The 26,513-nt window shown below is 41.1% G+C and overlaps 1 protein-coding gene across 23 annotated transcripts in view; it reads right to left on the bottom strand.

The window, feature by feature from the left end:
• Rbfox1 (RNA binding fox-1 homolog 1) overlaps positions 1 to 26,513 on the bottom strand; it is a 1,697,412-nt gene that overhangs the window by 912,288 nt on the left and 758,611 nt on the right. The window lies entirely within an intron of this gene.

Below are 26,513 nucleotides of genomic sequence, written 5' to 3'. Positions count from 1 at the left end.
TAACATTGTGGCAGTCAGACATAATGGTGCCCCCACTGAAAACACTGCAACTTTACCATGGTCAGTGTCCATACAAACTGGCCTATTTGAAATATGTAAATATACGACGTCAAACTTCCTTGGCTTATGAACTAGCTTTTCTCATGTGCACACCACAGCCATGACCCGGCAGAGCTGTTGTATAAATACACCAGGTCCCCTATTCTAGAATGGAACATATCTATAGTAACTGTCTGAACTGATTCCAAGCACCTCAGTACACAACACTCCAGATACTCCAAGTTCAGTGGTTGATAAACTGTCACTTTTTTTTCCCTATATCACTTATCAGCCTCATGCCTAAAACCACTGAGCTTCTCTCTCAAATAAGCTACTTTCAGGTGGATCATTTCCTGATGGTGGCCCAGAGAAAACCCATCATGGCCACTTCTGACATCTTCCTTTTCAGAATCTCCATATCCACGGGTGCCTACATCCTCCAAGTTCACCTTCATACCCCTCTAATGTTATCTTCTCTGTAATGCAAGGACCCTGTCCAGCTACCCAGAGAAGCAGTCAGGAAAAGTTTCCCAGAAAAGGAGGCACAGTACTGGGGTGGGGCTGAGGGAGGTGCACATAAGAAAGGTATTGGCCGTGTTGGAGAAACTGGAATTCAGTTTTGTTGGAACAGATTTTCCCAGTGTCTGCATGGAGGATTTCATCTCTGTTCACTGTGGAGCATCTGGGATGCCTTGAGAATTTCTGGAAGGAGATGCTACAAAGAAGGATGCTGCAAAGCTCCCTACAAAACACAGAACTGTCCCTCCATACATAATTATCTAGCAGCAAATGGCCACAGTGCCAAGGCTAAGAAAGCCTGCCCTAGAGTTCATAACTGAGGGAGCTGGATTCTTAAGAATAAAGCCAGAGAGTATTAGGGGCCACGTCAGGAAGAATCATGGGAGGTTCTGGGACTCTATCCAATGAGTTATGATGGACTGTTACTCACTCTTAAACACAGAGAGTGATTATATGAAGTGAAATAAGCCAGGTGCAGAAGCACAAATACTGTTTGGTCTCTTCCTGTACAGAAGTTTAAAAGTCCGTCCCAAGGGAATAAAGAGGAGATGGGGATGTCGGTGTGACTCAGCTCAGCCAAGTCAGAGCCAAACATGCATGAGGCTGTAGATGAAGTCCTGGCACCACATAGTCTGGACATGGTGGTATAAACCTGTAACCTCAGCCTTAGGTATATATGAGCAGGAAAATCAGAAGGTGGAGGCCATCATGGACTAGAGATAAGGTCTCAAAAATAAATATCTTAGTAAATAAATAAATGTAACAAGTGCAACCAAGGTCAACAGAGCCTAGGGTCAAAACAAGGGAAGATGACAGGCACTAAAATATAAGTTGATGGGAGTAATGCATTCTCGTGTTCTATATAATGATAACTATAGTTTTCAATACTTTATTATTTATTTATTTTTTTGTGATGCTGCAGACCAAACCCAGGGCCTCATACTGCTATTGTGCTACATCTCTAACTCATTTGTAGTTTTTTAATTAACTATTTTTACTTTGTATGCATTGGTTCATCTGTGTGAGGGTGTTGAATCACTGGAGTTACAAACAGTTGTGAACTACCATGCTGGTGCCAGGAATTGAATATAGATTCTTCAGCAGAGAAGCAGTGCTCTCAACTGCTGAGGATCTCTGCAGCCTCAAGTTTTCTTTCTTTTCTTTTCTTTTTTTTTTAATATAGTCTCTTCTCTGCATAACATAGACTGGCCTGGAACTCCTGATCCTTTTGCCTCATCTTCTCAAGTGCTGTATTAGAGGCAGGCATCTCCCAGGAGACTGCTGGACTTGTTAGCTGTACAGTTTTATTTTCTTTTAAGCTAACTATATGTACAACAGCATTTCATGGTAAGAAACTGTGGTAACATTGGCCCCTTGTATCCCCTTCTCCTTATTCATCCATCTCGATATATATGCCAAATGTCTCTGACAAGTGTATTCTAGCATACTTCAAATTTTGAACTCTGATTTTATCCCAGAGAGTGGTATGCTGCACTGCAGTTGCTTAGAACACTGGTCAGTGGCAGCAAAGATCAGCTCTCAGCTGTCCCGTTGATGCTCCAGGAGAAAGCATGCACCGTGCTCAATGATTTCCTAGCGATAAGTGAGTACAATGTACAGTGACTTAGGTATTTGCCAGGATATTTCAGGATATAGAAAGTTTTACTGAGATAGGCCCCATTGTAAGTTGAGCATTAGTATTTTTAAGATACACGAGTATCTTAAATATTTTCTTGTTGAAGTTAATTTTAATGTTTCCTTCATGGCCAGGGCTAGGATATCACTATGCAGAGGGTGGATATGATCTATGCAATATGGTAGCTAACATCACATGAGGAGACAGGGGACCTGTCTAGTTCTGATACAAGGCTCTGGATCTACAAAACACCCAAACAACATCAAACGCTCAGGATGGAAAGGGAAACTTCAGCCTCGTGGTAATCATGCATCTGGTTCAGCCAAATGCATTATGAGAGTTCATTCATCTTTTTTTATATAACTTGTTAAAAATATGTTTCAGATAAAGAGAAGTAGTAAGCATGTGGCTTGCATCTTGTTCTATTGCATAGAACTACCAAGTTTTATTTTATCTTGTTCATTGCTTTCTTTGGTTCAGATTTTTATAAATATATTAACTGAATATAATGATGGGTTTCATTGTGAGGTTTCATATATGTATATGATTTGCCCTAAGGATAAATATTACTCTATTACCCCATCCTCACTTCCTTTCCAAAAAGTCACTTAGAGTCTGCATAGAAGAGAAAAGACGTGATAGTTGTTTGTAGGAGGTTCAGTGGTACAGCACTTGCCTGAGTTCCAACACAAATATATCAACAAATAAGTAAGGCAGCAATGTTATGCTCTTGGTGCCAGCATCTGGTTTTGAAAAGCCAAATAAACCTAGGATCATGCTGTTCCTGACAGGAGGCAAACTCAACTCAAACTCCACTTCGTCTCATCTGAAATCTAGAGCACCGTTCCTTGGGTTGCCTATCCCTCCCTGCTATTAGGCAATTGCCCCTTGTAACATGGTACCACCTCTCCAAGGGGGAACAGCATATTTCACACCAGTGGGTTGCCAGTATCTCATTTCACATGGAGCACAGGTGGCTGGACTGGCTGCCAAGTCACATAACTGCCAAGTGATTCACCTTAAAGGGCCCCCTTTAGAACAGCAGTCCATCTGGCCAGTAGCCTCCAGCCTTTCCCTCCACAACTTCCCCTCGCCTCTGGGCTGTGTACCAGGCAGCCCTCTGATCTAGCTTGCTAGCTCTCTTGCCTCCCAGATATATGCTGCACTATCTCCAGGGCTGAGCGAGTTTAGAGGAAATCAAACCCACACTCCAGGTATCAGCGAACCGCTCCACCGAAACCCACAACACTATAATTACCATAAAGCCTTCAGCACCACTGGTTCTGAGAGGTAAAAGAAATTAAATCAGTGGGCAGAGATGGAATCAGGAGCAATCTTATGGGAGATGCATGTAAATGTACAATCTTACATTGGAAATGAGTTTTAAGATTAATACCCTTCACATATGCAGAAACCTGAAGAAGAATGCCTGAGAATTATGCTGTTGCAACAATGGGTCAGCTCATCTTTGCAGGCACTGCCGGCTCAGTTCTATGAAGAACCCACAGAGCTTAACATTGTCGTTATTTTTTTCCCAAGCCTTGTAATGCAAATTCTTCAAGAGAATAACAAGTGGTGCATGCTTGAAATTTATTTTTAAATCAAGAGCAAAATGAAACCCTTTAATTAATCTCTGAGAATTTAGCTCCTTCCTTTCAGATCTGTCTTTTTGCACAGTTAGATGCTTAAAATAATTGCATCCGCTCGCGTGAAACTGCAGCAGTAATTCAGTGGGTTTATACTTGTGCAACCTTTTAAAAACGGGCCTTAAAACATTCATCTGTTGAACCAATTTACCAGCTTTCAATAAAGCATCTTTAAGATACTTTTTGTTACATTTATATGACATAAGCTATATTATTTTAATAATCTGTGCTTGAGATATATGGTGATGAGGGAATTATCGCTCACCTGGGGAGATGGTGTAATTAGAAAAGAGGCACAGTCGGGGAATAAAAATGATTAAAAAAAAAAAAAAGGCTTTCTGAAATTAACCAGCTAGGATGCTACAATGTTGGCTTAAGTTGTTGGGGAAGCAATGGAGTGAAAAGGAGAGGAGAGGGAGAGCAGGCGAACTTGTAGTGTCTGAAGTAATTACAATTCCTAACTCGTCATTGCTCAAGACTCTCCGCGAGTGAGAAAGTGCACCCAGCCAGGACAGGAAAATGAACGCCCGAGAGCCGTGAGGAGGGGGCTGCTGCAGGAGTTGGGCTAATGCACTAGGGCAAGGAGATAGCAGGTGCAATTATACTAATGATTTATTGAACGTTTGATTAATTGGGAATTAAGTGAATGCATAGTGGCAGGATTGTCATAGCACATCGCTCAGCTTTTGGCTTAAAAGATATCCTAACTCCCTTCAGTAAAGCAATTTAGAAATCTTAAATCATGGGACAAACAGCATTGAGAAGGAGCTGTCCAGCACAGACTGAAGTAATGCCCCTGTGTACTCAGAAGGACCTGGGGCAGTTTGGAAGAAGGAATGCTTTAAACCAAAAGGGCATTTGCAAAGTCTTATCATTGCCAAATTTAACTTCGGAAAGGGGGGGGCTGGGAAGTAAGAAAATAGTGCATGCTTACAAGGAGGCTGGGAAGAGAGTTTGTGTGTGTGCATGTGAATGTGTGTACATATGATGCACACATACACATGCATGCACATGTGTCTGTGACAATGTGCACCTCTCCTAGCCCACAGCATGATTCTTACATAGTCTAACAGTTACTTTTAAAATGGTGCCCAGTAGCAAGAAAGGAGTATGTGATCAGAGAAGATGGAAATATTCTTCAGCTCCACTCACCCTCCTTCTGCACCAGGCCTCCATGTACCACAAACAAGTGGAAATCCTTCCTTTGGCCCTTCTAGTGCAAATGCAAGGAAATAAAAACCATCAAGAGGAGAGATGAGGAAGATGAGATCCAAGACTGTACCTCCCATGATACATAATAGCTGGTGTTGTCTGTTACTCCTAAAGTCTACCCTGCATGGTGATGTGCCTTCCATCCCATATTCGTACCCACTTCCCTTCCCTCCAACCCTGTCTCTCAGTGGAGCACAGACAAGAGTTACACATTTAATGTTTCCTGTGTAGTGTTCTGGGCACGGGGAAGGAAAAGGCTGATGCAAATTGAATACATAAATAAGAATTTAATAAACTTCCTCTTTGTGTCCCCTACATCACCAAGGAAATAGAATCTGCGATTAAAAGAGGGCTTTGCAGGAAGAAGGGAGAGGCAGGCTCACAAGTGCCTTTGGGGGTTGACAAGGTTCCTGGCTCTTCTCAAAGGATCCAAACCTCAGACAGCTCCCCCGCCAATATTTCATTTTTGTGAGCATAGATCCTAAGGACAGCTTAGATTGCCCCAAAAGATGAAGTTGTTCACCACACTAATGTTTGTAATAGAAACGTCAAGTACAGTCTTATAGGAGCAAAGACGCACTGAGGGGTCTCCGAGGCCTGTTCTCCTGTGTTCCTCCAGGGAAACAATGCTGGCACTATTGAGGTGTATGTGCATGTACTTGCACTGTGTATGCATGTGTGTGAACGTGTGTAAGTTGTGTGCATATTTGTACATATGTGCCTGTGTGTGAGCATGCATTTGTACAAATGTGCGCGTGTGTGAAGGATCTCTTGCTTATGTGACTGTGCATCCTCTTGTCTGAGTATGTACATGTATGTGTGTTTGGGGGGTCCTCTTGCATGTGTTTGTGTGTATATATGCACACACATGTGCTAGTGGAGGCCTGAGATCATTTTGTGTCTTTCTCTAATATTCTCAATACTACTTTTGCTTAAAACTAGAGAGAATAGTAGAAATGTTTGACATAAAAGAACAGTAGGTGTTAAAGGTTGAAAGAAATGGGTACATGGTAGGTTAACCCAAACTAAAGATGAATGAAAAGGCCTCACAGAATCCTACCCATCTGCAAATTTGTTTTTCTAGAACTTTCAGGTGAGATCTTAAGTTGCTGGTGTGAGTTCTCTCTGCTTTCTTTATGCAACTGCTCAGCTCCAGGAACTTTCCTCTTAGCACTGCTTTCATTGTGTCCCATAAGTCTGGGTATGCTGTGCCTTCATTTTCATTGAATTCTAGAAAGCCTTTAATTCTGTTCTTTATGTTCTCCCTGACCCAGTGGTCATTCAGTAGGGAGCTTTTCAGTTTCTAAGAGTTTGTAGGCATTCTCTTGTTTCAGTTGCTACTGAAACCTAGCTTTAGTCCAAGATGATTGGACAGAACAAAGTGTGTTATTTCAATTTTCTTGTATTTGTTGAGGCTTACTTTGAGCCCAACTATATGGTCAGTTTTGGAGAAGGTTCCATGAGGTGCTGAGAATGAGGTATTTCTGTGTGTTTGGATGGAATGTTCTGCAGATGTCTTTTAGGTCTAATTGACTTATACTGTGTGGCTTCTAACTCCTTTCCATGTAAATAATAAATTATCTGTCCTTTAGTGAAGCTTAAGTCACACATTGAACCCCATCTGTAAATTTTAAAAGATGATTATTTTACATTTATTTATTTATATATGAGTATTATATTTATATAGTACTCTATTTATATAGTATATAACCTTTTCACCCTAAAACTTCTCTTATGTCTTCTCAATTCCCTCCCAAATTCATTACTTCCGTTAATCATTTTTGTTTCACATATATACATTATATCTGTAGATACAGACTTCAGTCTATTTAAATTTGTATGTATATCTATAAGTTCAGGGCTGGACCCTTGGACTTGGATAACCTATAAGGAGGCTCATCCCTGAAGAAGACCGGTTCTGGCAGCCATTACTCATTGCTTGCTAGTAGCACGTTATCTAACAGTGAGGCCTTGTGAGATACCTATCTTTATACTCAGACAACTATAGCTTTCTTTATCTTGAAGAAGACAGAGACCACTGTAGAACTTACCAACTGGTCAAACTTCAGAGGACAACTGACCATAAGCTTTCCATCTCCATGGGCTACAACTATAATACAATACTAGGATCAAGGCTCAGGAAACATAGTGGAAGAAGGGGTGGAAAGATTGTTAAGAGCTAGAGGACCAGAACATCTGCTATGGAAAAAATGTCTTCTATACATGGGAGGGAAGCAATCTCAGCAATATGGTAATCTAAGCAATACCTTAGCAATGACACCTTCAAAGTATAAGTTTCTTTCTTCTTTTTTAAAGGACTTTAGATGGCGTTACCATCAATGAATAAAGAACACTGATTCTAGAAGATGTGGGCTGTTAAACAAAATTTTCAGTGCCAAACATAGGATGCCTCCTTACCAGTTGTTGGCCAAGGAGGACTCGGTGATTACCAAAAACAATACGGACTATTGATATTGCTGTTGGTTGTCAAGTGCAAGTAGATGATAAGGCCTTGTTATTGACACCATCGTACACTACAGCTGCAAGATACAGAAAAATCCATCTCAAACCGCATTGATTTTTGTGAGAGGGTATCTTGCTGAACCCAGAGCTTGCTGCTTTAGCTAGAATAGGTAGTGAGTGAGCCCTTGGCATGACCTGTCTCTGCCTTCCAGGTCCACGGGTTCAGATGTTTGATGCCTTGCCTATCTAAACATGGGTACCAGTGCATGAGGGCACTTTACCCACTGATACAATGTGTAAATATTCTTTAAACATTTAGATGGAGACTGATGAATGTGTGTTTATCAGGATGGGGGAAATAAAGCTTATTGTCTCAATTTGACACATCTGTGGTTCCCAAACTCTGTAGATAGACAGTAGGGGAAAAACTGGTACAGTTTGAAACATGTTTCTCAAATCACAAAACAAGTTGAAAGCACAGAATGATGCTGCAAAGCTTTCAGTTAGAGGTTATATGAGGATTAATAACTATAGGTAGAGACCTTTCCTTCCATCCCTGCCCCTCCCTTCTCTCCATATATATATATATTATATATAATTACAGAGACACCAAAATATCTACCAACAGTGGTTATCTCTCAGTTGAAACAAAATGAGAAGTGATTATTTTTCTTTGTTCTCTATTTTTGTTTTCTTTTTTTTTTTTTCTCAGTAAAAATAGCACACTTGGGTGATTTTCCTTTTGTTTTGTGATTCCCCCTTTTTGTTTCCTGTGATTATCAGGTTGTACAAACATCTAGCATTTCATTGTAATAAAGATTACAGAGGAGGAGAAGGAAACATACACTATGTGACTCCAGTCAGCCAGCATTACAGACATCATAAGCACGTTTCTGAGAACGTGTCAACCCTGGCCATATGTCTTCTAAACCTGAGCTCTGTCATGCACTCTATTTAAAAAGGGGGGGCATAGTTAAAGAGAACCAGGGCTGTAGCCATTAGAACAACTCTGCCAATTAAAGAAATCTCAAAAGCGTGTCAGTGCTATGCTTCCAAAAGGCCAGAGTTGGCCAGACCAAAAAACAAGCACAACTCTATTAGGCCAGGGAATCCTTTGCCCTCTCCAGAAAACAGGTAAATCTGTTGTGTCCCTGTGCACCGAGAGGAAAGACACAATTAACAGGGCTGCAAAGTAAGTGATATGGCCTCATTACCAGCCATCAGGCTATCCTGAGGGGTCCTCCCTTTCAAAGCCGGGTGGGGAGGTTACCAATTACCATGCCAAATTAAGCCTTGATTATTCCCCGAGAGACACCTGTTAATTGGGCTCCTACATTACATAACACTTCTGCACATTAATAATTGAGCTTCAAGGGCTTGATTTTCTCCTCGTCAACGTGATTTATTTCTCCCTCTCCTTGCTTCCAGTTGTGTCATCTTCAAAACTGAAGCTGCAGGAGCCAGAGAGAGCCACTGTGACCTGTGATTCTGAATCCAATGAGAAGACTTAGGTCAGAGTCATGGGGTAAAGTAAAAACAGTGTATATTTGAGTGGGTATGTGCTAGGGGTATGACAACACTGACATGGGGTCATGAGGAAGAAGGGAGAGCTCAGGTAGGAGGTGGGGAATAGATAGGGTGATGCTGTACATTTGACTAAGCAGCAGAAGCAGGAAAATAGGATGGAGGGAAACACTGGTATAGGACAAGGCAGAAACAAAAGAGAACAAAGGATAATGATGCCTACATATGAAAATGCCAATCCAAACCCCATTACATTGTGTGCTAATCTAAAAAAGTAATTAATTGGTTGATTGATGAGAAAGATGAGAAGTTACTGTCCACATGACTTATGTGACATTACCTTCTTTTGGCTTTGTGGTTGTTTTGAGTAAATGCTTATACTATATCATATTCATTTCTAGGGTCTTAAATTCTCTATATTGCAGCCATAGAAGCAGCCATTTCTCCAAGAATCCTTTCATCTCTTACTGGAGAATGATCTATTGGAAGTAATGATCTCAAAGGAAGATGGCTCAAAGGATTAAACACTTGTCACATGAATGTTTAATCCATATGAAGTTGGAAGCATTAATTCACACCCATAATCTCCATCTTGCTGTATCAAGGCAGAAGGAGAGACAGGAGACCCCATGAAAGTTCTACACTGATGAAGAATTCAAGAAACATCAAGCAGTCTTGTCCCAAAGAAGGAAGAAGCCAAGGACCAACATTCAAAATTTTCTTCTGCTCTTCATTAGGTGGTCTCAGTCACACATGTGAACACACATATATGCACAAACACAGAGAGACAGAGTCAGAGAGAGAGGGGGGGAGGGAGATTTTAGTATGTTTATCATATATCATATGTCTAATAACCACTTATGAGTGGTTACCATGTGTGTCTTTCTGCTCTGGGTTACCTCACTCAAGATGACCTTTTCTAGTTCCCACCATTTGCCTGCAAATTTCATGATTTCCTTATTTTTAATAGCTGAGTCATATTCCATTATGTAAATGTATCACAATTTCTGTATCCATGCCTCCTAAAATCTATATTCCTAAAGAAGCTAAATAACAAAGAAGACCCTAGGGATTATGCTCAATCCTCACTCAGAATGGCAAATATGATAGACATCAGAAGCAGGAGAAGACAGGGAACAGGACAGGAGCCTACCACAGCCTCTGAAAGACTCTACTGACTGAGGTATTGAAGCAGAGGCTAAGATTCATAGCCAAACTTTGGGCAGAATGCATGGAATTTTAGGAAAGAAGGAGGAGATAGAAAGACATGGAGTCTTTCTCTCCTTTTGGACAGAGCAGCTCCAAAAGGAGACCAACAGAGCCAAAAATACTGGGTCTGGAGAACCCCTGCAGAGACTGACACCCCAACCGAGGACCATGCATGGAGAGGATCTAAAACCCCTCCTCAGAGGTAGTCCATAGACTGTGTCCAAGTGGGTTCCCTAGTAAGGGGAACAGGGGCTGTCTCTGGCATGAATTCAGTGCATACTCTCTGATCACCTCCCCCTGGTTGGGGGAGGGACATAGCCTTGCTAGGTCACAGAGGAAGACAATGCAGTCAGTCCTGATCAGACCTGATAGGCTGGCGTCAGATAGAAGGGAGAAAGACCTCCTTTATCAGTGGACTAGGAGAGGGGCATAGGGGGAGAAGAGGGAAGGAGGGTGGGATTGGGAGGAGATGAGGGAGGGGATACAAAGTGGGGTACAAAATGAATAAATTGTAATAAATAATAATAATAATAATAATAATAATAATAATAATAAAGAAATTGATTTTCAAGTGAAGCAAAGATCTGGGAGCTATGTATTTTTATCACTTGAGAGTATTATTGCTTATAGATCAAGGAGATGTAGGTGCACATTAATCCACAGATGTCTGTGTGTTTATATGTATCTTCATATTTAAACATCACAGTCTGTGTTAAGCCCTAAATTACATGGACCACCCTGTGCCATAATCATGTGGGCCATTCTAGCCTCCTGCCCTTGCCTCTCTTTTGCCACTCATCCTAAAATTCAGAAATCTCTGTCCACTGTGTTTGGAGTAACCTCTTTAGAGTCACAGTCCAGATCAGAACCAGCCCATTTGTTTACTTTCATGGACTTTGGATCATCCCAGCAATGTCTGGGCTTGATGCCACATGTCCATCTCGTAAGAGCATTTGCCACAATGGCACTGCCAGAGCACTGAGGATCCCAGGATCTAGGTATCTCCTCATTTTCCAACATCAAGCAGCTCTGTGCATCTGGTTGGAGCATTGAAACAAAACAAAACAAAACAAAACCCACACATTGCTCCAAGGCTCCAGATGAAAGTTAAAGTTAGCTAGGTAGTACTAGGCCAAGTGAAGAATTTAGCCCAATTTGGGTGAGAAAGAACTGGTATTGCTTTTTTAAATTTGAAACAGCAAAACAGCTCAAGGAAGCAAGAAACTGAAATCAAAACAAACCCAACAATGCTGCCAAAAAAAAGGGCAATAGAGAGAATGGAGAAGTTGAGAAAGGAACTTAGCAAAATTAAATGGAGTTGCCATTCTCAGGAAGGTTCTCTGAGACCAGATGGCAAAGGCAGTAATTTATCTTTTCACATATTTTTGCAATGCTGAATGTTCCAAAATAATATATGGATATGGGATAAATACAGAGACAGTAGGCAGGCATGCTCCTTTTCTTCTCCTCCATCACGTTTTGTTCCAGCAAGGTGGCAAGGAAAGTGCACATGTTATACGTGGTCTAACCCATCTACCTCTAAAAGCCATTGACTCTAGAGGGGTATCAAACATCAAACCTGAGACACCTTCCAGGACCCCCAGGCTTTCTGCTAAGCTTCCTGTGAAGAAGGCAAACCCAAGTATATATCTTATGTGTGGATAGAGATGTAAGCAGCAAGCCCAGGATAGTGGCCCTGCCTCTACTCTGAACAACCAGGTAAGATAGAGGTCTGTCTTCTCCTGGGATGTTGAACCTTCAGAAAGCTCTGGGGTTTAGTCTCAACCCTCCAGACAGCATGAGATAGTTGTAAGGAACACAGGCTACTGACATTATTTATTGAGTCCATTGTTTCTCAACTGTGAGAAACGTAGGCAAGCTTCTGACTTGTGGTGACCTCAAGTTTTATTAGAATGCACTGGCAGAGAATATATTCCTGACCAATGCCACATCTCATAAGTCACAGGCAAACCTCACCCATTGTCTCTAGAAAGTCTCCATGCAACCAATTATTCAAAAATGAGCTTAGGACTTTCCAGGCAGCCAGCCACACCCTAAACTGTAGAGGCCATGGGGTCATGTCAAGAAACTCTTTTTTTTTTTCTCAGAAAGTGTTATTCTCTACCTATTCCTAAAGAATCTAATAAGAAGACTCCTTTCTTTCTCTTGGGATAAAGCTTCACTTTAAAACTCACTGTGCTACAGGCTCAGATATATCTTTTGCCTAATGAACAAATCCAACTCTATAGTTTTCTTTCAAAGCTCCCCTCTCCCTCTAATCCCTGTCAGTCTTACACAGTGCTGAGACAGAGGTGGGGACACCTCGCCATTAGCATTAATCAGGAAGTAAATGAACTTTGATGTTCTAGAGAAAGACACATACCTAGTACTGAAGAGCCTTTCAACTTGAAAGAGTCAGAAAGGAGGAAGGTTCCATGTAGGCAGTGAGGAACAAGTCAGAAGAGACAGACATTTGGAAGATACACAAACCTAAAATGGCCAACGGAAACTTGAAAAGTCCCCTTTGCTGGTAGAAGATGAAACAACTTTTGCAGCCTTGTCCGCATGATGGGCTGTCAAGCATGAAGCCAGAGTCAGCACTGGGGGTTCGGTTCAGATTCTTTAACAAAGGAAGTGAGAGGGGTGAGCTGGAAGTACCTCTGGACCTGCCTAAATGTGTTTCCTCATCCACAGACAGAGTTAAAATGGAGTCAGCTTGCACATGGAAGCTCACAGCACTACTTTTCACAACAGCCACAGGGAGCAAACCTCAAATACTCAACAGTAGACTAGACAATAATAAAATGTGGTATATCTCCAATGGAAGTCTTTGATCTTAAAGAGGAAGCAAAAAGAGCTGGAGAGGTGGCTCAGTAGTTAAAAGCACTTTCTGCTCTTCCAGAGGCCTGGCGTTAGTTCCCAGCACTATGTCAGGTGGGTCATGACTGTCTGGGACTCTAGCTCCTAAGAATCTGATGCCCCCTCCCTTTTTGTTTCTTTTGCACCTTCACAGAGTTGTGCAGGTGCAAGCACACACATGCACATACATGCATGCACCCATACACATACACACATGTAGGTGTACATAAGAGAATCAGAGAGAGAGACTAAGATACAGACAGACAGACAAGCAAAGAGAAACACAAACAATATCTTTCTAAAGGAAATGGGGGCTGGGAGAGGACTCGGTGAGTAAAGTACTGGCTCAAGCATGAAGACCCAAGTTCAGTCTCCAGAACCCCCTTAAATGTTGGATGTGGTAACGCACACCTATAACCTGAGCAGGGCTCAGGCAGGCGGGAGGGTGCCAGGAGCTCACTGCCAAGCCAGTATAACCAAAATGACTAGTTCTTGGTCAAATGGGAGACCCTGTCTCAAAAACAGGATGGAGAACAGTAGAGGGAGATATTTAATGTCCACCTCTGGACTCTTTGCACATGCATAGATGAGCAAGACTGCACACATGTGCACACACATGCTTAAATCGCATACAAAATGAAATAAATGAAAGAGTCGTGAGGGAGTTATACTAAGGAAAATTAACCAGATACAAGAGGACAAATAAAGTTGATTCCGCTTATAGGAAGTTCTGAAAGTAGTTAACACAGCGAGACCAAAAGTCATACAATGGTTTCCAGCGCTGGTTAGGAAGCTATAGGCAATTAGTACAGAATGGGCATAAAGTTTCAGTTTGGGCAGATGGAATAGTTTTGGAGGTGGTGTATGGTGGAAAAGGTCACACAGTTCCAAAGCACATAATGTCACTAGAAAATGGCCAAAGTAGTGAATTTTATGTTCTCTGTGTTTTGCTTCAATAAAAGCAATATTTTAAAGTAGTCAAGGATTCTAAAACATAAATAATAAAATAAATAAAAGGAGAGAACAGTGTATACTTGGGAGTATTTACAAATTGACTGTGCTACAATCACTCTCCCTAGGCACTTTGAATAAATGTTGTGGAATAAAGTTTGTTTGTCTTCATAGCAATCTTTGGGGGGGAAAGCCTGAGCTAGGGTATCTTCCTGTTGTGGATAGACAGTGGGATGCTAAGCAGGGTGCTTCAGAGCCTGGAGACCCTAGCAAGACTGGACTTACTGCCCAAACATAGGCTGTGAGGTCATCAGGGCGCCACAGCCATTAGCTCCTTCAGCACCTGTCTGCAGCAGCTGCAGAACTCATGGTTGATTGAACTCATATCCTCTGCATATGGCTTTTATCCAACAACCATGAGGACTGGGGGTCCAAGACCCAACCATCACCACAGAGGTGGGAAATCAACTTTTGATATCCTCTCTAGAGTTCTCCAGTGGGTTTGTCCAGGCTTCGTTATATCAGTAACCTATTGTCCATGTCTGCCTTGCTCTACTCCTGTTCCTAACTTCTCATACCATTTTCCCTACTATGGGCCTTTAATCAGTATCTTGAACACCCCAAAGCTTTTTGAGCATCAGCTGAAACAATGCTCAAGTAGCCTAAGGCTGCAGCTAGTGGGCTGTAAAGAGGGGATCTGGAACATCAGCAACCTACTTAGGTGGACTGGAGGAAAATTTCAGTAAACTGCTTTGTGTGAAGACATGCATGATGACATGACTTTGATACTTTTTTTTTTCAGTGAGGCATGAGACGGTGTATTTGGAATTGTAGTTCTGAGGAGAAAGAAAATTCTGGGGGTTGCTAGCCAGTCAGGCTCACTTATATAGCAAGGTCTGAGCCAAAGAGAGACCTCATCCTTTGGTCTAAACAAGCACACACACACACACACACACACACACACACACACACACCACTTCCCTATACAAATGTACTGCATCAAACATACACATGCACCCAGGCACGCATGCAGACAGAGGCATATAGAGAATATCTATGAAAAGGTTCTATCCCTAGGGGCATTGTCAGTTTTCAAGGCTTGTAACTGTTATGCTTCATTGTCTCTTAGATAGAATAAGATAGACAATATGAAAAGTGAAGCCATTATCAACTTTGAGGTTCTGAAATACAAGAATTCCCTCAAGCTTATTCTTCTTATTTGATGGCCATACACTCTTAAGGCTTCAACAAGCCTTGGGTTCAACTGTTGAGAGGAAGGCTTGTGCTATGAGAAATATGGAGAATGAGGCTCTTCCAACAGCGCTCCACCCAAGGAAACAAAGTAACAGGTTCTTCAACTCTGACTAGTGATCTAACAAGTCTTCTTGGAAATGGGATGCCAATTTCCTAGCATCAGCCTAGTCTATGCAGGGCAAGTAGGGTTGGGGAGCCAGAGTGGTTTGATAAGATGATTGCTTCTTCTTCTTTTTCTTCTTCTTTTTTTTTTTTTCTTTTGCCAGCCATGGGAGAAGGCAAGAAGATCCTGCAAACATTTATGACAGCTAGCTTGACTTTGTCCTGGGCAAATTATGTTTTGACTTAATAACTCAGAACAGTTCATACCTGTCCACCAATTTAACATTGCCTTCCAGGCCAAACTGAACAACTTGCAGTAGGGAGGCTGTATTCAGGCCTGGAACACTCATTTAACACTTTGCTACAGTAACCTATTGTGCTCTTCCTTCCCCTGCTCCTGGAATCATTCATGCCTTTATGCCCCATTTTCTCAATGTGATCATAAACTCCTTCAGGGCAAGGGCTACTCCTGATGATGACTTATTTTATACCCCACAGTCCCATCCCAAACCTTGTCCGTAATTAGAGTGAGGCAAGGGATGACTGACAGATAAGCATCTCTGTCAGTAAAAACACTCCCCCATTGTCTAGTTTAAAGAGGCCATTTGTCTGTCATGGCAAAAAGCTCGCTTCAGTGTTTCTTACCAACGTTCCTGGCCAGTCAGCATTTATAGGTCATTTGACACACTGTATAATATGCTGAAATCAACTCAGTTATAATTTTCAACATAGCTTGCCCCTTAACCGCAGACTTCACTCACAAAGACTAGCAGCATCCCAGCGCTCACAAGGCCATCCTTTCTGGAAGGAAGATGCCAGTCTACTGCAACCGTCACTGCTATCTTATCCAAGTCTTTGGTCCTAATCCAGGTTTTAAAAGATGTAACACAATAAATGTAGCAAGAGTAAAGCCAGACAGCACCAGGGCTTTCATCCACAGCCAGCCTTGATGAAAACATTGTTTTTAAGGCGGCATGGTAAGTGTGGGGTATTTATTTGGATGAGAGGATGGCTGTAGGCTGATATTGAATGTCACTCCATTGAGTACCATAGTGAACAGGTGAGAGTAGAAAAGACCACAGCCAAGCCCTAAAGTCACCCCAAGAAATATGGCCCCTTCTTAACTTTTGTTGCTGTTGATTGTTGGAGGACACCGGACAGTTTCTCTTTTGATCATCATGGTACATGATGATGGTTTCTTTGACTTTCATTTTTTACACAATATATTTTGATCATGTCCCCCCCAGGTCTTCTCCACTTCTCTACCCACCCAACCTCATGTACTTTCTCTTTCAAAACAACAAAAAAGTAAAATCAAAACAAATAAAAAAAACAATGGGCATATGTAGTATATTAGGTAATATTATATATAATGTGTTTTATATACTGTTTAAAGATACCTATATGTATATATTTCTTCATTTAATTACATTTATTATGTGTGTGAGTGTGTAAGTACCATGGTGGCATGTACGGAGGTCTGAGGCCTCCACCATGGGGGATCCCGGAGATTGAAGTCAGCTCTTTAAGCTTGGCAACATGTACATTTAGCCATTGAATCACCTTCCTAGCCCCCCTAATACTTTGATTCTGATTTCTTTCTTTTGTCGTTACATGTCTTAGACTCACAACAAAGAAAATACATGTGTGTTGTGATTCCTTTATGGAAAAAACTGAAACTATCACTAAAGTTCCTTGAGGTCATGTCAAGCAATAAGTGGCAGAAATCTCATATTAGAGTATGAGATGAAAGTTCTCCAGAATGACATCATACTAGAGATGTCAAACTACGAGGGAGAAAAACAGACCCAAAAGAAGATATGGGATTTGAGAGCTGCTGGGACAGCAGGTGGGAAATGCTCAGAATAGCATAGAATAATGGAATTCAAAACAAAAAGGGCTGGGAGCATCATGTCTGTGCTGGTGAATAACAGATGGAAAAGTGGCACATCAGGTCCTTAGGGCCCCCCACACATACTAATTGATGGTGATGACTTCAAACGAGCAAACAGAAATTGGAAAAGACAGAAGAAAGAGTTAAATGCACAGGAGGAGAGACAGGGGCCAGCAAGGGGAGGGATACTGACGGATCTGGGTCATGGAAACCACAGAAAAACTCTAACACAGTGTTATCACTTAAACTTCCTGAGTTCTGTGGGTAACTCAGTCCTGATCTTTGAAACAGTTCACTATTGAAGATGAATGTGATTTTTTTTTATAAATCTTGAAACCACTTTCATGGCTTTAGTGCATATATAGATTATTTTATACTCTTTATTTGGGTCCAAATGCTGTGTTCTTGTCCAAAAATGATATTTTTATAGTGCAATTGTCAAATTGGAGGATGGGGATGAATAAAATTTTAAGCAAGTTGGAAGAAATTTGAGTGGAGTGTTGGCTGCTAGCTCCTAATACACAGGTAACAAAATACATATTTTATGTTCTCCAAAAAGCTGAAATGACTCCAAATTCACAGAGCACGGGCTCTGAGACATGAGATGATTCTAGTTAGTTAAATTACTAAGGAATAGGAAGGTTTTGATCATTTAAGGTGGAGTTCTTTCATATGCCAAGAAACGTCACTAAAAATACAACAAATAAAAGTATCTTTTGTTTCCTGATGCCATTTGATTGGTATTCTGTTTCTAATGTCTGGGATGGTCTAATATCACTGGAGAGGTACATAGTTCATATAAGGACTTCATTGTCAGTGATATTTTTACCTCTATTTTATTTTGGCTTCTTATGCCTGTACCTCCCTTCCAAAACACCACTACCACCACCACCACCACCCCCTGGACCCGAGGAAGGGTAGAAAGAAGGTTAGTGGAGGAAGAGGCAGACTTCGTTAACTATTTTCACCTGTTTAGGGTCATTGTACCAGTCTCGGTTGGCAGAGTACCTAGCAGCCCAGCTACCCAGCAAACCAGAGAACAGCAGCCACAGCAGATGGGAGACCCAGAAGCCTTCTCCTCCTCTGTCCATCTCCTCAAAGCATTCCTCATTCTCTCTCAGAGCATTCTCCTTCCTGTCCCTGGCTGCTGGTATTTATACCCTCTATGAGTCCTCACAACTCAGCTACCTGCTACTGGCAAAGACCATGCCCCTCCCTGAGCTTCACAAAGCAATTATCAGCTGAGGACAAACTAAAGCAGGCCAATATCTCACACTTGGGATTAAAACAAAACATGTTTAGGTAACATAACTGAGATTTTTTAAAAAAAAAAAAACTTCATGTCTGGTAATACACAACAGTAAAGGTGCTCCATTCCCCTTGGAAGGGGCATCATAAATATGCATGTGGTCTCTATTGGTGCAGTGAAAATGAACTATATGACTACACAGGAGAAAATAAACGGAATGCAAGGTGACAATGGCTAGTGTACAATAAGAGCTCTGGGATTATCTCAGCTTTTGAAGTTACTGCCATCCTAGTCTTTTTCTATTAACCAATATATTTCCTTCTTATACTCAAGGCAATTTGATTGGGCTTATGTGATTTACATACATCCAAGGTGTCTCTGTTTTCTATAGTGTTCTCCAGCCAAGACAATCAACAAAGTCAGGTGTCATGAATAAAGTGAATGGAAAAGGGCATAAGGTTTAGTGAAGTTTAAATGTGCTATAATACCTTCACAACTGTTCTTCTAGGACAACCTGATGCCAGGGTGTGAGATTAGACAAGACTGGAGAAGGGGTAGCCCCATTCAGGCACATGGCCTGAGTGTCAGAAGGCACAGGGTATCCCTGTAATGTGTAACCAGTGTCAGATATTTTGCTTAAAACCAAACTAGTTTCATTTTAGTGAGACTGTCTGTGACTGATATCAAAGAGTCAGGTGAGAGGGGGCAGCTGGGAAACTTTGTATAGCACACCATTGGTTTTGTGTATTTATGACTTGTTGAGAAACTATGAAGGTAAAATTGGTCGGAGTCACTAAGATGAAGTTAAGTCACAGTGGTTATGACTCAATATGGCTGTGTCATGTTAAAGGGAATTAATGTAGGTTCCTAGATCATCATCATAAACAAAGAGGAGGCTGAATTCATCAGCCCATCCCTGAATATCTTCACTGAATATGGAGTGTGTGAAATATGCATAATAGAAAACATGCTTCCCCCTTACCCAGAGAGACTTCTACAGGAGGGGAGTAAGGGATCTTGCATTAGCCCAGCATCCATTTGAAATGCCCGTGCTTCTGTCACGGCATTTTATTAGACAGTATAGGTCTGTCACTGTGGATCTGCAATCTGCAGCACCTGCAGGCATTTTAGGTTCCTGCAGCTTGTTTCAGGGGTTTTTGAAGACAGTGATCTCCAATTTTTTTCAATTATTTCTTCTATTTTTTAAATTATAATATATCATTTCCTTTTCTTCCTTCCAACCTTTCCATATACTCTTCTTCTTGCTATATTTCAAATTCATGGGTTTTATTATATATATATATATATAGAGAGAGAGAGAAATGATAACATGAATTTGAGAATATGAATGTGTATGTCATACATATATAGTATATATATATATATATATACACATGCATATATATATATGGAGACTGATCTCCAATTTTTAAACAAATTATTTATAAAGGCAAATTATTCTTTCTCACAAGAATACACTCTTCAGAAACTCAGTGTAACTATTTTTCTAAGTCTCTTCTCTTTTCCTTTATAAAATAAAGCACTGTAAAACAGGCACATATAACTTCACTTCTTCATGTGTGTTTGTGTACATGTACATATGTATGTTATTATACATACACATGATTGGACATGAATGTATGTGCATATAGAACCAGAGGTTCAGTGTTTTCCTTTAGCAGTTGTTTTTGAGACAAGGTGTCTACCTGAATCTGTAACTTACAGATACAAGCTGGCTGACTAGAAATTCCCAGGGATCATTCCACGTCCTCTGTGCCACCCTCTAGCCACCTGGGCTTAGTAGTCATTCGCCATCATGTCCAGATTGTCATATGCGTGTGTGTTGAGATCAGAGCTGTGTCCTCACACTTGTGAAACCAGCACTTCACCAACCAGGCTGTCTCCTTAGCCCACAAAATTCCAGTTCTTGAAGTTTTATAAGCTAAGCCACAGAAACAAGCTACATGAGCAAAGAACCTCTTTTAGGATATAAAAATGTTCATATCAGAACAAGATGGACAGTGGGCAGAAGGGAGAACAGTGCAATGTTTGATGAAGTGAGGTAATTATCATTTATGAATGAGGAAGCTCAATGTTTTCTTAAATTACTCAAATTAAACCTCAAATAAATATTTGAAGTTCCCCATCTAATTCTGCTACAATGAAAAATTGAATCTCATTACCTCAGGATTTACACTGACTTTAATTTCTAAGATTGTATTTCAGAAAGGAGGAAGGAACATTTCTCACAGGGAGGAAAATGGGTTGATGTTTTTAATGTAAAACAAAGTGAATTACGTGTTGCAAACAAACTGCTACCTTAAACTTTCCTCTGAGGAAACCTCCCGGCCAAAATCACAGTTATTTTACATAGCTCATTAGATACAAACTTGTAAGATAAGTGTCAATAATTTAAACAAGTGACTGTTACATGTCTATAATAGCAGGTAAGGCCAACCACACTTCAAGGTGACTTACTATATAAACTAGAAATATTAGTCACTTAGAAATAATTCCTTGCTCAAAGAAAAATTACTCAGGATAGTGTCTATGTGATAGAGTTCCCCAGTGGTTTCTACCTGTAATTTAGTTCAGTTTCTACACACTGCCACACACAACTGCCTTAAGCAATGTATTGAACTCTTTTGTTATTTTATGTGTACATAAAGAAAAAAAATCAGATCACTACATACGAATGGCTGCCATCCCCCCCTCTACCCCTCCACATGAAAAGCATGTTGAAAGTGGTTATTAAAATAGCACTCATTTGGGCTGGGATGTAGCTCAATTTTGCGGTGCTTATACTGGTTTGTATAAGGTCATGAGTTCCATTCCCAGTATTGCAAAATAAAATGACATTTGGTCACTGTGCAAGTGTGTGTGCATGTGTTTCATGTCCATGAGTATGGGAATATGCATGTCTATATTTTATGTGAAGTGTATGTGGAGGCCAGAGGTGGATATTTGGGATTTCCTCTGTTGTTCTTGGGCCTTATTACCTTCAGACAAGGTACTGAACCAGAAGCCCCATATCAGCTAGGCTGGATAGCCAGTGAACATTTTGGATCTGGCTGCCTCTGCCCCACATGCTAGGGTTACTAGTATGCCCAGCCATGTCGGCTTTTTTTTTTTTTTAAGGATGCTGGAAATTGAAACTCAGGTCTGCATTATTGAAGAGTAAACATGCTTACCCACTAAGATATCTTCTCTGACCTCTGGCTACCATATTTTCTATACCCAGTCTCCCTGAGTAGCTTCCTAGACATGTATTATCGGTCACTCCAAAGCTTTGATCTAAAACTAGGAATTCAAACAAAAACAAGCACACAGACAAACAGTATGCTTCAGGAAAAAAATTAGCAAGGAAATGTTACTTAGTTTTATTACAAGAAGTAAAGAAGTTTAACAAAGACTAAATGCTACTTTCAGAGCATGGGTTGGTCATTCCCTTATTTAACCAATGCAGTCATTAACTGTATTCTAGACACTGTGATGATCTTTTAGTAGAATTTCCTTAAAAGAAATAAATCAAAACAGATGATTATATAAGAAAGTACGTTTGCTTGCATCTCAGCCGATATCTCAGTCCTAGGGATTCTAAAGAGGTACATTGGCCTTTTAGGATCTCTTAGAAATCTTTTAATCAAGAGGCAGTTAAGCTACAAGGCACAGTTAATTATGCAAGTCTCTATTTTGTCTTTTTAACAATGTCTACTTAAATCCAATGAGACAGGTGCCCTCTGAAATACCACTTACCTCAAAGTTACATTATCTTTCACAATCAGTAAGATCTTGCCTGATTTAATATCAAGTATTCTATGTAAGATTGTTGTGTTGTTGGTTTGTTTGATGGCTCGGCAGGACTTTTTAAAATTTTGTCATTGTCTTGCTGTGTAGCCCTGGCTGATCGTCTATGCACTGCATGGCCATGGTGTTCCAGAGCCACGAAAATTCTTCTGTCTCTGCCTCTCCAGAGCTTGACTTTCAGGCATGTGAGCATCAACACTCGTGACCACTCATGAATTTTAATGCCATGGAATGGGCATCTCTTTCTCCTGTTTCATACTTCTACTAGCGGGGACCATGTAGCTTTGACTTATGCAAAATCCACTGTGCCAGTGGGGGTGGTGTAGCTATACTGGTAGTATAGTTCCAATTGTGCCTCTAGTTCCCAGAGCTCCGCTAGTGGGACATAGACCAGAATTGTTCAGTCAACATACTCCATTACAATGATTGATGCATCAGAAATGGCCCAATTTGTGGTAACCCTGGAACGTCATTTACATAACTTCATAACAGAGTTTCTGAGAGGCTATGATAAGATAATGTAGGTACTGCTGAATAAGTTACTATGGTGTGGAATAACAGAAATCACAAAATCAACACAGAGGAAAAGAGTCACAATATGAAGGCATGTGAAAATTTAGGAGTTACCATGGCTCCCTGTGTGTTAAGATTTGAATATGAAATGTCCTTGTGTGTTTGAAAGCTTGGTCCTCAGATGGTGGTGAAGTTTCCAGGGGAAGTGGAATCCATGGGAGATATGGCCTTGTTAGAACAAGTTGGTCTTTGGAGGCTGGGCCTTGAGATAACAGTCTGGTCCTGTTCTCCGCTTCCTGTTCTTCCAAGATATGAGCAGTACCAGCTCTAAAATTTCACTGTTGTCAAGCTACCTGCACCATTTTTCCTTGCCAGAGTAGACTGCATCCCCTCAAATCAAAAGCTAAAATAAATACCCTCACTCAAGCTTTTTTCTTCTCAGAAATTTGGCCATAGACAGACAGATACACAGACACAAACATGCATGTGCACACACATACACCCACCAGTACAGCATGGTGAGAGTTCCTGAATAAGAACAAAGAAAGGAAGAAGAAAACAAGAAAGAGAGAAAAGGGGCAGAAGAAGAAAACAAACAGAGGAATAGTCGAAAAAGAATGAAACTAAGAGAATTCAGAATTGACACAGGCGGGCATTTTTGGATTTCCTTTCCCATCCATAACCAAAACACAATTTCCATTTGATAAGACAGGCCAGCTCTCTTTCCCCTCTTCATAATGGAATTTGGATGTGAACAGTAGATATAATCTCCATAATTAATCTGCACCAACTCCAAATGCTGTCTAATCTCTTAAATGTTTTGTCAAGATAAATAGGATAGAAAATTGATTCGCATCCCAGCCTCTCCTCTAATTTAACAGAAACTGGAGAATGGCACAATAGATGGAATACTGACAACATGGCATGGCAGCATCCAAAGGGTGTGTTGTTTAATGGGAGCAAAGGGCTCAGCAGAGAGAAGAACGTCATGATCCACAAACAAGAGAAGTCCCCTCCCTGGGTCTGAGAATCAAGTGCTGAGTTTCTTTTCATACCTACCTAAGGAGTGATGGCTCATATTCTCAACTTGGCAGGATCTAAAATTACCTAGGAGACAAGCCTTTGAGCATGACTGTAGTGTAGTTTCTAGGTTAAGCTAAACGAGATGGGAAGAACCACTCTATATATGGGTGGCAACATTCCATAGGCTGAGGTCCTGGACTAACTCATAAGGGAGAAAGCAAGCTGAACACCAGCATTCACCTCTCTCTGCTTTCTTGCTATGAATGCTCTGTGACCAGCTGCCCCAAGCTCCTGCCTCCATATGCTCAAACACTGTGAGCCAGAATGAGTATCTTCTTAATACCAGCAACGAGGTGAATGACACAGTGGTGACAAACACGTACTCATTCCAAGAAGAAATGAAACTCAACACAAAGCAGTATGCAAGGCATCCTCATTCTGTCACACAAGGACAATGGAAACTATGAGCAGCAGGAGATGAGATGATCAATATAAAATCTGGGAGTGTAGTTGATACTCGGTTGACACAAAAGGATTGTTGAATGGAGACAGTAGTTGCGGTGGTATGCGTGACATTGACGACAGCTTGATGAGACAGTGTTGATGCCAGGGTTTGCTATGAATAGATCAGGAAAGAGGATGGGAGGGAAGGAGGTAGCAAGAAAAAGGATAGAGAGGAGGTAGGGAGAGAGAGCAGGAGGAAAGGAGAAAGGGATGGAGACAGAGATAGAGGGAGGGAGGGAAGGAGGGAGGGAAAGGGAAGGAGAGAGGAAAGGAGGAGAATATTCTGATAGAGAGAGAAATGACATTTCATCTAGGTATTGGTTAGAAGTGAAACATATTCCAAGAGGAGGAATCAGTAGGACAAATAAGTGCCATGGTGATGGAAACCAAGTTCTCTGTCTTTGTAGTTGAATTACAGACCTAACCCTAACTCAGAATTTAAGTAGCAGTGACCATTTAATGGGATCCAGAAGACAATGAAGGTTGTTTCCATACTTAGACTACAGGTTCAAAGACTACAGTGACTGAGCACTTCAGTGTTTTAGAAAAAAATCATCCACTAGTGATGAATGAGGAATGTGGACTGAAAGGCAATGTCAAGGTGAGGGTTCCATTAGCAAAGACTTTAAGGATCTTGGATATAAAATGGGGGAAAGTTTATTGAGAAATTCACATCAGATCTACAATGTTTGAGAGGATTGAACTAAAGCCACAATCCAGGGGCTGGGGAAACAGCTCATTTGGTAAAATGCTTGCTACAGAAGTCATGGTACCTGGGTTCAGCCCTCAGAATTAATGTAAAACCGTCTAGCATGAGGGCTTGCATTTGTGATCTGAGGCTGATGAAGTGGGAATCCCCAAGGATTCCTGGACAGCCAAACTGACTCCTCTGGGGAGTTGCAGGGTGGGAGAAGCCTTATCTCAATAAACAAGGTGGACAGATCCTAAGGAAGGACACCTGAGGTTTTCTGCCTTACAGACATGCACACACATACATACACATATCCCACATACATGCATATATGCATACATACATGCACAAAGAAATGCTCACATTTATTATGTGTTCCACCTTCCTCAGCTCTCAGCTCCCTGGTATACACATATAGTTGCTTTGTATATAAAACTCAGGAGTAATTGTAGATGGACAGGAAGCCATCTTCCAAAGGGGTTGGCATGTATTTCCCACAGGGCTCACAGTAGACTTTTTGATATTAAAGCTGTGGCTAGAAATTTTTTTTCTGAAGCCTGCAATTCCCTTTTGCTTTTTCAATATCTCCAAAGACACAGAAGAGCCATCATGCTAATGAGCTGAAGGAACATAAGAGAACCCAGAGAAGTATGGGTGTGGCAGGGGCAAGGCCCTCGGTTCAGCTCTACGAACAAGGAAATGGTTCACCCATCAACCATGCCCAACCTGCCTTGCTAGGTTAACAGGTGTCACCCCAGGGGAACATGCAAAGCCTTGAAAGTTTCCCAGTGTGTGTTTCTGAACTAAATAAAAAGAGATTCCACAATGTACATCTATAGGATGGAAAATGATGACCTGAAGACTTCATATTGGCTTACAGTTTTTCTAAAGTAAAGAAAGAAAAAAAATAACCCTCAAAATATCTTGAGGTTAGAAATACTTTTGCTGATTAACCTAATCCTCAAATTACAGTTGATGTGATCAAGCTAACTGTCAACTTAACAAAGTCTGGATTCTCCTGGTAAACAAGCTGCTGCCGTGCCTGCGGATTCTCTTGACTCCATTAGCTGAACTGTGGAGACTGGTCTTAGCTGTGGGCAGAACTCTCCTCTGGGCTGGGGATCCTGAACTGTGCCTTGACTTGCCTGCCATGAGGGACTGTGCCTTGAACTTCCAGTTAAATAAACCCTTCAGTTGTTTTGTCAGGGTATTTTATCATTGAAACAAGACAAGAAACTCAGACAGTTCACTAGATAGACTAATTAAGCTTTCTAACCAGCTAACCAGGTAATCAACCCTCTGCTTCTTGGTATTGCTTAATGATACATCACAGAAGCTCAGTAACTAATGGCTGCATCTGGGAACAGAAGTGATTAAGGTTTCCTTAGCTTTCACTTATACTCCATTTGTTCGGTACA

The sequence above is a fragment of the Meriones unguiculatus genome, chromosome 11, assembly GCF_030254825.1.
Source record: "Meriones unguiculatus strain TT.TT164.6M chromosome 11, Bangor_MerUng_6.1, whole genome shotgun sequence".
NCBI lineage: Eukaryota > Metazoa > Chordata > Mammalia > Rodentia > Muridae > Meriones > Meriones unguiculatus.
The sequence above is the reverse complement of the archived record's forward strand: the minus strand, read 5'-3'. Positions and strand labels throughout refer to the sequence as shown.